General features: G+C 43.3%; 1 protein-coding gene across 2 annotated transcripts in view; it reads right to left on the reverse strand.

Moving 5' to 3' along the window:
• Positions 1–10,932, reverse strand: part of LOC140728601 (inactive dipeptidyl peptidase 10-like) — a 1,645,453-nt gene that overhangs the window by 323,476 nt on the left and 1,311,045 nt on the right. The gene's annotated exons all lie outside the window — the stretch shown is intronic.

Below are 10,932 nucleotides of genomic sequence, written 5' to 3' on the forward strand. Positions count from 1 at the left end.
TAACATACACCCAATGTACAGGGAGAGGATGAAAACAAATTCTGGAAATACTAGAAGAAAGCAATAGCATTCAGAACAAAAGTGAGTCCATAGACACTGAGCTCGGAAGAACTGGAGCAGGCCACAGACTGAGACTCACTTCAGCGCAGAGCCGAGTAAACATCATGGAACAGCCAGCAGAATCCTCCCAACCTCACCCCTTGTCCCCACACCCTGCCTTTTGAATCCATCTGGCCAAGTGTTTAACTCACCCAAACATGTTGTCAGAATAGCCAATTCAGCTGAGGTATTCTGACAGTAAACCAAACAGCAAAGAATAATTAACATCATTCAAAATTGGAAACAATCATAACAGGTAGGTGATATAATCTAGAAGGTGAAATTTAATTAATGAAATTTAATAATACCCTCCAAAAATAGTTTATTTATTTAGAGCAACATTCACAAAATGCTGGAGGAACTCAGCTTGTGAGACAGCATTCACGGAAATAAATAAACAGGTAATCTTTCGGGCTGACACTCTTCAGGACTGGTAAGGAAGGGGGAAGATGCCAGAATAAAAAGGTGGGTGTAGAGGAAGGAGAGCTAGCTAGAAGGTGATAGGTGAAGCCAGGTGTGTTGGAAAGGGGACCCAGGGGGAGGTAATAGGCAGGTGAGAAGAGGTAAGAGGCCAGAGTGAGAAACGTGTGAGGGGGGTGTTGAAGGGGCATTTTTTTTAATCAGAAGGAGGAATCGATATTTTAGCCAGTAGGTTGGAGGCTAATGGAATACTAGGTGTTGCTCCTCCACCCTGACAAGTTCATTTATTTATTTAGTGATACAGAGCGGAGTAGACCCTTCTAAACTTTTGATCCACACTGCCCCAGCGACTCCCGACAACTCTGATTTAATCCGAACGTTAATCATGGGATAAACTACAATGGCCAGTTACCCTACTTGGTGTGTCTTTGGTCTGTGGGAGGAGCCTGGAGTACCTGGAGAAACACACACATGTTCCGTGGGGCAGACATACAGAGGACACCAGGACTGAACTCTGTACATGCTGAGCTGTGAAAACGTTGTATTCACCACTGCGTTACCGTAGCACCCATTTTATTTAAACTCAATGGATTTTTTTTAAGCAAATGTTCTGAGGGAATTAGATTCCTTGTGGTAGTGATAGGTCATGAGCTGCCAAAACTAAATTAATTTACAAGTGTGATTTTTTCACTTAACCCCACACATTTAGATCAACAATGAACTGGTGAACAGTACAACAGGTGATCAATAGCAGTGAACTGATATTTAAAGATGTGTTTCATCATCTTAGCTACCAAAATGTATGAAATTAGTTTCCCAGAATGGTTTCAGTTTGTATGTCTCAGTTACACTTCACTCAACACGTCACAACAGCCTCTGTTTCTCTTTTATGCAAGAGTAGTATTTCAAAATTTGGTTCATATTAATTTGAGATGGGATGCCAGCCAATGTTCAACTCCATTTCATCGATTAAAGTGTCCATTAATCACCGAAGAAAATTGAGACATTGAGGCGAGTGCAGAAGGCAAGTGAGAGTTCAGTTCCTTTTGATCACTGCTGAGAAGGAGTCTGAGTTGTGTGGCTTGTTGTGTAGGCACATTCAGCAAATAGTAACTATAAACAGGAGCAATGAGAAAGCAAGTAGAACATAGAAGACAACAAACTGTGCAATGCAAGTGTAAGTAAATAGCAATAAAAATTGAGAACATGAAATAACAAGATAAAGTGTCCTTAAATTGAGATAATTGGTCGTGGGAACATTTCAATAGAGAATGATCCACTGGAATCACTTCTGCTGAAATTCCACTATTTGTGATGGGGATGGGCCTAGAAGTAAGTTTTGTGAATCCCGTTCTATGTTGAAAGGGAATGCCCCAGGGATTCCCAAGATACTGCAGGTTATCTGTGCAATATTTACTCACAGGAGTTAATGCCACCTGGGAACTACTAAGAGAAAAAATGAACCCATGAGAAAGGTCCAACAACATTCTAGGTAAAGGTGATAAGATGGAATAGCTTGTTTCTTTCAAAAAGTAAGTATCTCCCAATGGGTGCAAAAGAACCAAAAAGGATACAATTCTTCACAGTCCAATTGGGGTTTCTGACCTCCGCCGGGGAGAAGTAATGCTACTCTAAAGGTTGCCTAGTAAGTTGACCCACGCTCTGTTAAATTCCCCTTGAGACTAGGGTTTAATTCTATTGTACCTGTGCTGACAAGTTGACAGCTCCAACACCTGCACACTACCCCCAAGGTTTAACCACACCTCTAAGTATGTTGACAATAGATACTGCACTCAGAATTTTTTTTACTGTTTATATACAGTGTATATAAAGTGTCTAAAGTACTCAGCGTGACCAGCATTCCCTGGGGAGTACTGATCAGCACATCATATCCCCAGGACCTTATTTTCTGTAGGTAAATTTGAAAAGAGGAAAGTCAAAGGCTGTTGTGTCCTGATCAATTCACCCTTGTTAGGAACATCTATTTGGAGTATTCTTTCCTTCGAAGTTTTCTCTCCCAGTTTAGCAACTGAATGGTTCTTATATATTTTACATAACGTTCTCTGTCCTCTATGTTCAAAAGTTAACACGCCTGTTTATTTTTGATATATTACTTGCTTCTGACATGCAGCAAGTAGCAAATTACATATTCATTCACTAACATAAGGGATTAATCATTTCGTTTAACATTACACATTGCATATTATTTCTTAAATACTTAATTCAATAACCAGTCCATAATTCTTTGCCTTCTGCATATTTATTGCTAAGAAACACTTAGCTTTATCATTTTTACAGTGATATACAGTAATTATATATCATATCTTAATTACATCTTAAGGAGGTAATAATTTGTTTCTGATAGCTGGTATTCAATGCACATTATTATATTGGGTACCAATTATAGAATATTTGTTGCACTTACTTCAATAGAAGTTGATATCTGAAGGGAAACTTAACAGTGGGAATTAAAATATTGCCAAACTTATACAATTTTTTAAAAAATAATCTGATGCTAAATAGATTTTAAAGGGTTATTTTAGCCAAAGTTTAAAAATGAGTGCCAAAAAAGCTAACCTGATTGACCAATTTATAAGCTGATATTTAGCATGTAATTTTTGCCTTGTTTGATACTCATCGTAATTTATACACTTATAGCTGTAGGACTCGTGTGCCTGGAGGATGCTGCTGTTCCCACTTCTACTGCAGATGGTGATAAAGATAAACATTTCCTAGCAATAGGTATTCAGAAAGCAAAGAATTATACACAGGTTACTGAATTTAAGAAATGTATTTAAGAAATAATGTGAAATTTGAACTAGAATTTATTATTCCCCAGGGTGGGAGGAACATCTTGAGCCAGAGAGTGTGAATCTGTGAAATTTGTTGTTACGGAGGCCAAGTCTTTACACATATTTAAGGCAGAGGTTGATAGATTTTTAATTAGGGCATGAAGGGAAATGGGGGGGGGGGGGTTTGTGGGGAGATGAGCCAGGAGACTGGGGCTGAGAGGAAAAATGCATCAGCCATGCTGAAATGGTGGAGCAGACTCAATGGGCCAAATGGCCTAATTCTGCTCCTATACCTTATGGTCTTATGTTAGTGAATGAATGTGTAATCTGCTACTTGCAAGATTATGACTGAAAACTTCACACATGTACTCACTAAGAAGGGCATGGAACATAATGAGTTCAGGGAGGTTTACGTGGATAATCTACATTTGGTCAGTAGTAAGGACGAGGGTGTGTCAGATGTCTTAGAGTTTACAAGGGTTGTTATATCCCCAGGGTTAAACAAGATTATTCCAGGTAGCTTTGGGAAGCAAGAGAGCTCATAGCTGGAGTTCTGATAGAGATTTATGTATCACTGTTGGCCACAGGTGAAATGTTGAAGATCGGACAATGGCTAAACTTGTTCTTAAAAGGCTGAGAGCCTTATTCTGACTTACAGCTCTGTGACTTCACCGCTCTGCCTCAAGGCAGGCTATGTTCTGGCTGGCACACTTAACTTAGGAGGCCAGAAGGGATGAGGTTGATGGGTTTTTACATCTGTGGGAGGAGATTTCTGAGGAAAATCCTGAAGGATAGGAGAGGCAGGGGGATGACAAACAGCAAGGCTTGGTGTAGGGGAATTTCAGTGTCACTATAGATCACTAAGACTGATGAAGGCAGGGAAGCAGACATTGCATACATGAAACATGGACTTAAGTAAGGCATTTGATAAGATAGACTTCTCCAGAAAGTCAATTCACATGGGATCTTAGGTGAGGTGATTAACTGGATCCAAAAATTGGCTTGGTGATAGTGATGGGAGAATGCTTTTCTGATTGGAAGTCATTGATTGGTGTATAGCACACAGATTGATGCTGAGATTCTTTTTGTTTGTGATGTATATTAACAACTTGAATGTGAATGTAGAAAGTATGATAGCAAGTTTGCAAATTACACGAATATTGTGTGGAGTGAGTATGGATGTCTACGACTACAGTAAGATATAGATGGAAAATTGTACAGGCCATTGGCAGAAGGAATTTAATCCTGAGAAGTGTGAGGGGAGGGTCAGACATATACAGTAAATGGTAGGACAGCAACAAAGGAACCTTATAGTGGTAGGAATATCAAAAGCAAGAGGCCCAATGTTAAAGGTGAAAAGAAGGAGTTTTACAGGCAATTTGAGAAGAAAATTTTCCTCCCTCACAGAAAATGGTTGATATCTGAATACCAAAGAAGGTGATGGAATCAGATTGAAATTGGCATTTCAGGCAAGGTATAGAAGAGTGCAGACCAAATGTTTGTAAATTAGAGTAGCGTAGATGGGCAAAACATTAGATCAGTGCAGATGGAGGTGGCAAGCTGAGAGCCTTAATCTGTTTTACAAATCCATGACTTCACCACTCTGCCTCAAGGCAGACTGTGTTCTGGCGGGCACACTTAGCTTACGGGAGGAGGGCTCAAGGACAGAGGGAGACAAATCACCTGAGTCCCTGCAGATGTAGTGGTGGAACTCCTGGACAGGAGGAAGTCCAGAGGAAAAGTGATGCACCATCAATAACTCACGCAGAGACGTAGGAAGCGAGGTATCGGCTTTTATTGACTGGAAGAATGAACAACACTACATCCTGGGGAATGAGGCTGGGCAACAGGCCTCAGTCGCCTTTATACAGGGGTCTGTGGGAGGAGTCACAGGAGCAGTCAGCAGGGGTCTGTGGGAGGAGCCACAGGAGCAGTCAGCAGGGGTCTGTGGGAGGAGCCACAGGAGCAGTCAGCAGGGGTCTGTGGGAGGAGCCACAGGAGCAGTGGGTCTGTGGGAGGAGCCACAGGAGCAGTCAGCGGGGGTCTGTGGGAGGAGTCACAGGAGCAGTCAGCAGGGGTCTGTGGGAGGAGCCACAGGAGCAGTCAGCAGGGGGTCTGTGGGAGGAGTCACAGGAGCAGTCAGCAGGGGTCTGTGGGAGGGGCCACAGGAGCAGTCAGCAGGGGGTCTGTGGGAGGAGCCACAGGAGCAGTCAGCAGGGGTCTGTGGGAGGAGCCATAGGAGCAGTCCAGACAGGTATATGTAGTTCACCACAAAAAGAAAGGAGTTTTATGAGTTTTATTCAACACGCACAACATGCTGGAGGAACTCAGCAGGTCGGACAGCATCTGTGGAAACCAACAGTCAACGTTTCGGGCCGAGACTCTTCATCAGGACTGAAGAGGGAGGGGCCAGGGGCCCTATAAAGAAGGTGGGGGGAGGGTGGGAAGGAGAAAGCTGGTAGATGCCAGGTGAAAAACCAATCAGAGGAAAGATCAAGGGGTGGGGGAGGGGAAGCAGGGGGGGATAGGCAGGAGAGGTGAAGAAGGAATGTAAGGGGAAAGCACTATGGGTAGTAGAAGGAGGCAGAACCATGAGGGAGGTGATAGGCAGCTGGAGGAGGAGGAGGCAGAGTGAAAGTGGGATGGGGAAGGGAAGGGAGGGAATTACCAGAAGTTGGAGAACACAATGTTCATGCCAAGGGGCTAGAGACTACCCAGACGGTATATGAGGTGTTGCTCCTCCAACCTGAGTTTGGCCTCATCATGGCAGTAGAGGAGGCCATGTATGGACATATCCTGCGGAAAGCGGAGAGGGGTAGAGAGGAAAAGATTTTCTTAGTGGTGGGGTCCCGTTGAGTGGGGTGGAAGTTGCAGAGGATAATGTGCTGGATCCGGAGGCTGGTGGGGTGATAGGTGAGGACAAGGGGAACTCTGTCCCTGTTATGGTGACAGAAAGATGGGGTGAGGGCCAAAGTGCAGGAAATGGAGGAGATGCGGGTGAGGGCATCATTGAAGATGGCAGAAGGGAAACCACGATCCTTAGAGAAAGAGGACATTTGAGATGTCCTGGAACGGAAAGCCTCATCCTGGGAGCAGATGTGGTGGAGGTGGTGGAACCGGGAATAGGGAATAGCATTTTTGCATGTGGCAGGGTGGGAAGAGGTATAGTCGAGGTAGTTATGAGAGTCAGTGGGTTTATAGAAGATGTCAGTGGACAGTCTGTCTCCAGAGATGGAGACTGAGAGATCGAGAAAGGAGGGAGAAGTGTCCGAGACAGACCAAGTGAATTTGAGGGCTGGGTGGAAGTTAAAGGCAAAGTCGAAGAAATTGATGAGCTCAGCATAGGTGCAGGAAGCACCAATATAGTTGTCAATTTATCGAAGGAAAAGTTAGAGAGCTGTACCAGTATAGGTTTGGAGCATAGACTGTTGCACATAACCAATGAAGAGGCAGGCATAGCTGGGGCCCATGCGAGTGCCCACAGCTACACCCTTGGTCTGAAGAAAGTGGGAAGAGCCAAAAGAGAAGTTATTAAGTGTGAGTACCAGTTCTGCCAACTGGAGGAGTGTGTTGGTGTTGGGGAACTGGTGAAGTCTACTGTCCAGACAGTAGCGGAGAACTTTGAGGCCTTCTTGACGGGGAATGGAAGTGTATAAGGATTGGACATCCATAGCAAAAATGAAGCAGTCGGGACCGGGGAACTGGAAGTTATTGAAAAGTTGGAGGGCATGGGATGTATCCCGGATGTAGGTGGGGAGGGTCTGAACTATGGGTGAAAAAATGAAGTCCAGGTAGGCAGATACAAGTTCAGTGGGGCAGGAGCAGGCTGAAACTATGGGTCTATCAGGACAGTCAGGCTTGGGGATCTTGGGGTGGAGGTAAAACCGAGCAGTGCGGGGTGTGGGAATTATGAGTTTTTTGGTTGAGGATGGAAGGTCTCCCGAGTCTTTCATCAGTTTTATTGCCTGGAAGAGAGAAGGCATAACCAAAGTAGCTTTGAAGTTACTTGGTTTATTGGCCAAAATGTGGCACAAAAATCCCAAGGCAGATCATGCAACGATTGTCTAATATTCGTCACAATATAGTTGCACACTACATTTGTAAAGTGTTGGAGTCTATTATTAATGATGAAGTTTCGGAGTAAGTCAAAGTCAGTATGTTTCTGTAAAGAGAAATCTTGCCTGACACATCTGTTCAGAGTTCTTTGAGGAAGTAACAGGTAGGGTAGACAAAGGAGAGACACTGGATGTCATTTACTTGGATTTTCAGAAGGCATTTGATAAGCTGCCATACATGAGGCTGCTTAACAAGATAAAATCCTATGGTGTGACAGGAAAGATACCACCATGGATAGAGGTTTGGCTGATAGGCAGGAGGCAGTGAGTTGGAATAAAAGGGGCCTTTTCTGCTGGGCTGCCAGTGACTAGTGGTGTTCCTCAGGGGTCAGTATTGGGACTGCTAATTTTCAGATTGTTTGTCAATGATTTGGTAGTGCTGTGGAAGCAATGCGATTGCAGCAGAACTTAGAGAAATTGGAAGAATGGTCAAAAGAGTGGCAATGGAATACAGTATTGGGAAATGTAAGATAGCGCATTTTGGTGAAAGGAGCAATAGTGCAGACTATTATCTAAACGGGGAGAAGGTTCAAACATTGGAGAATTCAGGGTGACTTGGATAGGCTGGGTGAGTGGGCAGATACTTGGCAGATGACGTTTAATGTGAATAAGTGTGAGGTTATCCACTTTGGGAGTAAGAACAGGAAGGCAGATTATTATCTGAACGGTGTAGAGTTAGGTAAGGGAGAAATACAAAGAGATCTAGGAGTCCTTGTTCATCAGTCACTGAAGGTGAATGAGCAAGTGCAGCAGGCAGTGAAGAAGGCTAATGGAATGTTGGCCTTTATTACAAAGGGAATTGAGTACAAGAGCAAGGAAATCCTCTTGCATTTGTACAGAGCCCTGGTGAGACCCCATCTGGAGTATTGTGTACAGTTTTGGTGTTCAGGGTTAAGGAAGGACATCCTGGCTATAGAGGAAGTGCAGCGTAGATTCACAAGGTTAATTCCTGGGATGTCTGGACTGTCTTATGCAGAGAGGTTAGAGAGACTGGGCTTGTACACGCTGGAATTAAGGAGATTGAGAGGGGATCTGATTGAAACATATAAGATTATTAAGGAATTGGACAAGATAGAGGCAGGAAATATGTTCCAGATGCTGGGAGAGTCCAGTACCAGAGGGCATGGTTTGAGAATAAGGGGTAGGTCATTTAGGACAGAGTTAAGGAAAAACTTATTCTCCCAGAGAGTTGTAGGGGTCTGGAATGCACTGCCTCGGAAGGTAGTGGAGGCCAGTTCTCTGGATGCTTTCAAGAAGGAGCTAGATAGGTATCTTATGGATAGGGGAATCAAGGGATATGGGGACAAGGCAGGAACCGGGTATTGATAGTAGATGATCAGCCATGATCTCAAAATGGCAGTGCAGGCTCGAAGGGCCGAATGGTCTACTTCTGCACCTATTGTCTATCAGAAGTGCTTAAGGGCTCATGAGTCCTTGATCAAGACTCCCGGAAGGTTAATTCACATGTTGAGTCTGTGATAAAGAAAGCAAATGCAATGCTGGCATCTATTTCAAGGGGAATAGAATATAAAAGCAAGAAGATAATGCTGAGCCTTTATAAAACACTAGACAGGCCACATTTGGAATATTGTCAACAGTTTTGGGCCCCATATCTCAGAAAGGATGTGTTGTCATTAGAGAGAATCCAGAGGAGAACGATTTTAGGATTGAAGAAGTTAACATATGAGGAGCATTTGGCAGCTTTGAGCCTGCACTCACTGGAATTTAGAGGAATGCACGGGGATCTCCTTGTAACCTACTGAATGTTAAAAGGACGAGATAGGATGGATGTGGAGAGGATGTTTCCTATGGTGGAGGTACCGAGTACTAGAGGGCACAGCCTCAAAATTGAGGGGCGACCCTTTAGAACAGAGATAAGGAGGAATTTTTTAGCCAGAGAGTAGAGTCTGTGGAATGCACTGCACGGACTGTGGTGAAAGCCAAGTCTGTGGGTATATTGAAGGTGAAAGTTGATCTTTTCCTGATCGGTCGTAGCATCAAAGAATATGGCGGGATTGAGTGGGATCCAGGATCAGCCATGGTGGAATGGCAAAGCAGATCCGATGGGCTGAATGGCCTAAGTCTACACCTATATCTTATGGTCTTATAGCCTTTTTACGGGGATGGTGGACGTCCTGCCCACTTAAGAAAGGTGAATTGTGTCCCATACCTCTCCTGTCCAGGTGTGGTGATCGCTGCACCTGCCATGCAGGGGGTCACTCACACATGGACCTCCTACACCACTGAGCCCATAGCAATGCCTTACTGAGTTTGCTAGGTCATGGCACAATCGAGCTGGTGGGCAGGCTGGTCTCATCAGCTTGGCTATCAGCCAGCCTAGGAGAAGGACAACTCTGATTCCAAACCCTGGTAGATGGGACTCATTAGCCTTGCCAGGCAGTCCATCTAGGAGAAGGAAAACTCCGATACTCAGCCTATAGCTTTGCAGTCACCACAGTTGTTGCAGCTCGCTATACCATCGTGGAATGTCCCCTGGGCTAAAGAGGGGAATTGGTCTGTGCATATTGATCCTCACTACAAACCTACACAGCACAAACAGGAAGAAAATTCCTACAACAATGGAGATAGTCCCTCCTGATCTTCATAAGCAAAGATCAGCCATCATAATCAATTACATTACTATATAAAATGTTTGGATTTTGATAATTTAATAATTATGAAAAGGATATTGTGACATTTGAGTGTGTGCAGAGATGCTTTGCAACAACAAAATTAAAAGGAAAGGGGTTTGTTTTCTTGAGAACAAAGGAGGTTGAATACAGATATAATCATAATGATATGAGAACTGTGTAGAATATGTAGGAAGAGATTTGTGTTTTGACAGAGTATTCAATAACTGATGCAGTGGGAGGCATACGGACGATGTACCTGTAATTCAGATTTTCTTCCTACAGTCTGCCATTCTCAAACTCATGCCTTTCAGTACAAGCTGATTACATAGTTAAACTGATGACACAATGTTCTGTTCAGACTTTAAATTTTCAGATATTTAATAGTTTCTTTTGGTGACACAATTCTTCTGGTCACATTTACAAAGACTAATTCATATTTAAGAAAGGTCTGAGGTGATGGATTCAAGCTAATGTGTATTTTGCCCAGATTACTGAAGCTAAATAATGGTAAATGTTTAAATTCAAGCTGGGGATATTTTTCACTCATTGATACAACTGCTGCAGCTCTGTTTTGTTGACTCTAGACTTAATTTGTTTCTCCATTTAACTGTGCAACTTGCAGCAAATTTTAGTAAGATGATATTCTTTTTGGGATTGATGCAGGAAACATATCTTTCAAATCTTTCAAAGAGCAAAACTAGCACCATAGAGTATCACAGCTCATAAACAAACCCTTCAGCATGTCTTGTCCATGCTACCCTGATCTATTACTAATCCTATTATACTGCACATAGGCCATCACTCTCCAAACCCTTTCCATCCACATAACTATCTGCTCTTCTCTTAAATATTACATTTGCACCTACATTTATC

The sequence above is a fragment of the Hemitrygon akajei genome, chromosome 5, assembly GCF_048418815.1.
Source record: "Hemitrygon akajei chromosome 5, sHemAka1.3, whole genome shotgun sequence".
NCBI classification, from domain to species: Eukaryota; Metazoa; Chordata; class Chondrichthyes; order Myliobatiformes; family Dasyatidae; genus Hemitrygon; species Hemitrygon akajei.